Source organism: Hibiscus syriacus, unplaced genomic scaffold (genome assembly GCF_006381635.1).
Source record: "Hibiscus syriacus cultivar Baekdansim isolate YM2019G1 unplaced genomic scaffold, ASM638163v2 tig00110831_pilon, whole genome shotgun sequence".
Lineage (NCBI taxonomy): Eukaryota > Viridiplantae > Streptophyta > Magnoliopsida > Malvales > Malvaceae > Hibiscus > Hibiscus syriacus.
The window spans coordinates 5,822,459-5,828,034 of record NW_024062882.1 but is presented as its reverse complement, the minus strand read 5'-3'; the positions used below and the strand labels follow the sequence as shown (position 1 = coordinate 5,828,034).

At 35.0% G+C, this 5,576-nt stretch overlaps 1 long non-coding RNA gene across 1 annotated transcript; it reads left to right on the top strand.

Annotated features, from left to right (window-relative positions):
• The first annotated feature begins 1,118 nt into the window (after positions 1-1,118).
• LOC120142651 lies at positions 1,119-4,581 on the top strand. The gene is made up of 2 exons (XR_005517869.1): positions 1,119-1,415; positions 3,932-4,581. It is a non-coding gene; the product is annotated as an uncharacterized LOC120142651 (long non-coding RNA).
• Positions 4,582-5,576: the final 995 nt, after the last annotated feature.

The following is a 5,576-nucleotide window of genomic DNA, read 5'->3' as shown; positions in this document are numbered from 1 at the left end:
ATTAATAAGATAATATTTTCGGTTTCGTCCTTAAATATTAACATGCTGAACCTAAAAAGGTTAACCTTTTAGTAAAATTTTGTTGTATTTTAGACTCTCTTGTCGTAGTTATATGTTAAATTTGACACTCTTGTTGTTTTTGAAGTAAAATGTGAGTGTTAAACCAATAATCAGCTGATCTATTAGGATGAAGCACTAGATTTCTTGAGTAATGTCAAGGGGTCGAATCCTGACGTTTGTGTATGGAGCAAACTGACTTGGGAGGGTTGCCTCCATAATGGGTCTCTGCAAAACACGATATAAATTAATCGATCAATATATTAAATACCAACGATTAATTAAAAAAAAGTGTGTTTTCAAGCATTGGATTTAAAAGAAGTATAAAATTTGATGGTTAAATTTATTACTATATTAATTTATGGTAATTTTCACGTCATCTCTAGGATGGCAACAGGTCGGGTTCGGGCCGGGTATTGGTTCCCTCGTCTCGTCCCCGTTTAAAAAACTCGTCTCCGCTTAAAAAACCACGGGATTTAAACGGGGATCCCCTTTAGGTAATCGGAGAAAACCGCGGGAAAACGAGTATCCCCGTTTAGCATAAACAGTTATTTAAACGGGTATCGGGCCGGGTATATATATTTAAATTAAATATATATATATATATATATATATTTTAATTTAAATTAAATTTATTAATATTATATATATATAATTATTTTTAATATTTATCGGGCCGGGTATCAGGCCGGGTAATCGGGTAATCGGGGCGGGGATTACTAAACCCGTCCCCGTTTAACATAAACGGTTTTTCCTCTTCCCCGTTTAATTCGATTTTCGATTTTCCCCGTCAGATTCAGATTTTTTTTCATCCCTAGTCATCTCTCATTAAATAACAATAACGGGTCGATTTATTAATATTTTTTCAGTCAAGTGAGCATTTTGTTAATTTTTATAATAGTAGGAATCAACAAAAAAATCCATAATAATCGAGAGGATATTTACATATTTATCTATTCATTGGAAGAAATGCCATGTAGAACTTCCTTTCCAGTTATGTTTAAATTTTACGATCTGAAAATTCAATGCAACATCTAATCTTTCCAGTTCAATTGAATGTTTGATCGATTAGATTGGAATCTTGGTCCAATGCATCTGGGCTTAATACAACCTGTGCCTATTAGGCGTTGGGATTTAGGCCCAGTCGGAAAATAGGATAAAATTCCAGAGAGAACTGAAGGAGCAGCGGGTGGCGTGCGCGCGCGCGAGAGAGGGCTGGAGGAATAGGAGCATTTGGGGGAACAAGAGTGCTGGAAATAGTGAAGAAGCACGATTCAGGCGGCCTCGTCTGGAAGAGAATTAAGTTCACCTCTACCCGCAAAGCCAACGCCAAGAAGCGTCTCCGTCGCGATTGGCAGGTCTCTCTCCTTTTTGGCCTTTTTACATATTTTCTGAGTTTTGACCTTGCTAGTTGATTTTATTCTTTGAATCGATTCTGTTAGTTGTTAGGAAGTAATTAGAATTCAGGGATAAATATCAATTGTAGGAGTATGTTGTGCTCTATACATAACAAGTTTAACATTTGGCTGTTCATTACATTTAGAGCTATGTATATTTGGACTCAGACACTGAATTTAGTTTCAAATTTTGTAATTGAAAAGTCAAAAATCATACATGCTCTAGATAGCATAGAGAGTTTAAGTTCATATGGTATATAGTCTTGTTAACCCAGATTTCATATTGAGGGTATCCATTGTTCATGAATGATGTTTTCGTCTTCGTTTTTGTCTGTTCCTTTCCTATAGCTATTGCAAAAGGGTTCTTATATTTTATGGTCATTGGCATGAATGGGGGTATTCTATGTTGATCTAGAACTAGTTTTGACTTTGAGAGCTGAAGTTCTGTTTGTGTTTATTTTAAGGGGTTATAGTTGTAGGCTGGGGTTGGCATTAGATGATTGTGTCTGATCAGTGAGCTTTTAGTTCAGTGGTTTAGAACTAAGCACGTTTTATCCGGCATATGACTTTGGAAGATCATACAATTTTTTCTATTTCCAAATATGTCAGACACAAGCTTGTGACATGGATGCTTCAAGGAAAATTGAGAGTCTGATTAACATTGCTGAGGACATAGAAAGTGTTAGTTAATCCTGAGTCTTGAAAGGATAGTACAAGGTTCAGGCATGATGGGACATTTTTACTTTATATCTGGTAACTTGGTTGGTCAATTAACAGCTATCATTCTATTTGGACGAAGTGTAGTTTAAATTCTATCATTAGTTTGTCTACTTACCATGAGTGTGTACTCTTGGTGGTACAGAGATGAGAGAATCTTCATATATTGTCTTTGGGCCTTTTCATTTGCTTTTGATTTAGACTCCTTGGGTTATGCTAAAAATATATTATTTACTTGTACCCATGTAATATTTTGTGAAAAATATAATTATTGTAAATATAAGTAGTTGACCTTTTGTAGTGGCCTTTGGATGGTGGATTTAAATCCTTTGCCAATTGTAGAACTTAGCCTGCTTATATACCAGTCTTGCTTTCCTTAAGGTCCAGTGTTTTCAGGTGTTCAAGCCGCTCTCAAGGCTTTAGATTTCTTAAGCGCTTGCCTGCGATATGTGTATTATATCTATGTATAAGTGTGTGTGTGTGTGTGTGTGCGCGTATACGCTTAAATATATAGTTATGATAATTAACCCCTATATTTTTCAGTTCTCTGGTGGAGGAAATTGGGGATTTAATTACTGCTATGGACACTGTTCTTAGATGGATTCCTAGGAGTTGTAATATGGAGGCCGACAAGTTAGCTAAGCAGGGGATTGGTTGATTGTAGCAGGCTTATTGTTTTAATGTTTTATATGTTTTGTGTTTTTCTTCGGGATAGGTATAGGCTAAAAGTCTGTAGTGGTGTTGCTAGTTTGGTAAACAGGTCACCCAATCAGAGGATGTTGCCTTAGCTTAGTTGGTTTAGCCTAAGTTAGTGTTGTTGTATATGGTTGTTTATGGGTGTTTTGTGGTTTTCTGTTTTTGATGGGGGCGTTTCTCTGGATGTATCTTATGTAACTTCAGATGTTGAATGAAATCCTAAGGCACTCTTTTCCTCCTTCCTCTGATTAAGGAGCTTTCTTACAAGCTCCATTAATCAAGAAGGGGGGTTTTAACGAAGCCTTCAATTCTTATAAAAAAAAATTCTAAAGAGTGGTCATGTACAAAACATGGAATTTTTGGTGGCCAATATACATGATTAATTTATGGTCCCATATTGTTGGAGGTTAAAGATTTGAAAAGTAGAGAGTTAAGACTTGAGAGTGGTCAAGTTATCTACAAAACATGGAACTTTTTTGTTAGCCGATATGCATGTTTTCTTTGTGGTCCCATATTGTTGCATACTCAACTCAGCTATCGGGAAGTAGAGAGTTTGATACATCTTCCTTTTTACAAGTAAAGGTACATTCAATAAAACAAAGTTATGAATAAAATAAATTAAAGAGAACTTCAATCAGACAGGGTTTTCTTACGCATATTACCTTAAAAAGAGTGCATTGCCCAGCACGCACTTGATCAAATGTGCCTTTCTGGAAAGGGTGGGAGGCTTTCTTGTTGTCTAATGGTAAAGCACATGCCTTGACAACACTGAGGCCCGGATCTCCCAACTGAAAAGCCACAAATATATAAATCATTTAAGGAAAAGAAAACAGGTTTTGGTCTTCCATTTTTCTGTTTGCCTTGCATTAAATAGCAGTCTCTGATTACTGCTGTTCCGAGGAGCTCATATGAATCGTTACTGTAATTTCCCCCTTACCCATTTGCTGTCTGTTGATCCTGTAACATGGTGTCTTGGATGATTATTTTTTTCGCCAGATTATTTTAGATATAGTCATTCAAAATTTATATATTTTTAACCTTTGGAAATATTTATTTTCTTTCAGAATGAAGCCGTTTTGAGGGTGTGTTCAGAACCGCCTCCTCCGAGAGCAACCGACATAGCTGGTGTTGAGAAAGACGTTGAAGGGCCAACTTAAATGACAGTTAAAGAAGACCCTACATGAGCCAGAGAGGAATTTGGTGACCCTCGGGTTAATGTAGCAGAAAGTTTTACATAGCAATGGTTGTATGGGATCATTGACCACTTTTCCCCTAATGTTAAATACCATTGCTATGATCTTAGTAGTTGGTCAATGGACATACGCAATCATAATCACAGATCTCTTATCAGCAGTAGCTCTGTACATGAAAAGGAAATATGAAAAAGTCGTTTGCTTACGATGTTCTTGCTTGTTTTAAGGTTCAGTTGATAAGAAAACTCAAAACTCAGCTGCTGCCTGTTTGCTTCTCGTGTGGGCACTCGACATTGGTGGAAAAGGAATGACATTTCCACAGGGAAGAGTGGTGTGAAAGATGAAGTGGTCTAATTTGGCACGTTAAGGGAGTTGGATGGAATGGTGGACCCATAACTACCAAATGAAAAGGTATGAGAAACCCACCTTCTTGTCTGATTTTGACATTGGAAGGGACAATTAGACTTGGGAATTCCTTCTTTCCATACGTCTCTCTTTACTATTTTGGCCACTTGAAGAGATCCTTAAGAGTTAGCATCTCATTTTTACACGTAACAAATCACATGATATTCTTCATCTTAGCACATGTTCTTGTTTACCAATACTTTCCTCATAATAATATATCTTCTACCGTAGACAAAAACATGATTTGAAGTTAGGGATGTAACTCCTAAAATTTCAAGGGATGAAAACAATTTATCAATAGAAAATATTTATGAGAAATAAAAAATTTTAGGGGGAAACTGCCCCTTACCACTCAACCCATCCCTTAATTTACATCTATAGGGTTCGAACCCTAATCCATGAGATGCCAAAGAATTTTAGCCACTTCTCCATTGTGTTAGAAGTTTTACATAAATGGCTTACCATTAGGTTATTGGTTTATCCATTTATGAGATTTTGTTTAAAAAGATTAGAAGACAGAGATAACGTTGGGTGTTTTATGGTAGTTTCTTCTTGAAGGGATTGACCTAAATCATGTGTGAAGAGCCACAACCTTTTGCTGCTTGTAATTGTGGTCCAGTCCTCAACTGTATTAATTAATTTTTTTTAAAAATCTGAAAAAAAACTACCAATTCAGGGGGCCAAAGCCCCTGCCAGCCGGATCCAGTCTCACCCATGCATGTTGTGTTCCATTTTAGATTAATTCTAGTTTAGGTCCGATTATAAATTAACTCTATCTACAGATGTTATGATCTAAGATTAACCCCTCTGTTTGTAATTCTAACATAAATAATAGTTTAGAATAAAAGTACATTTTTTTTTAATTTTTATTCAAATTTTATATTATATATTTTTAAAATTAATATTTAATTGATTTTAATTATAAATTTGAGGGTTTATTTGATGTTTAAGAAAAAAATAAAATTTGAGAAATTACTAAAATTTTAAAAACATTAAATATTCTTAAAATTATTTAAAATATAAAATAAAAAATATATAAGTTACAAAATATTAAAAAATATTTTGAATGAATTATATTGATTATGAGCTGTTAAAAACATATATTTTAAAC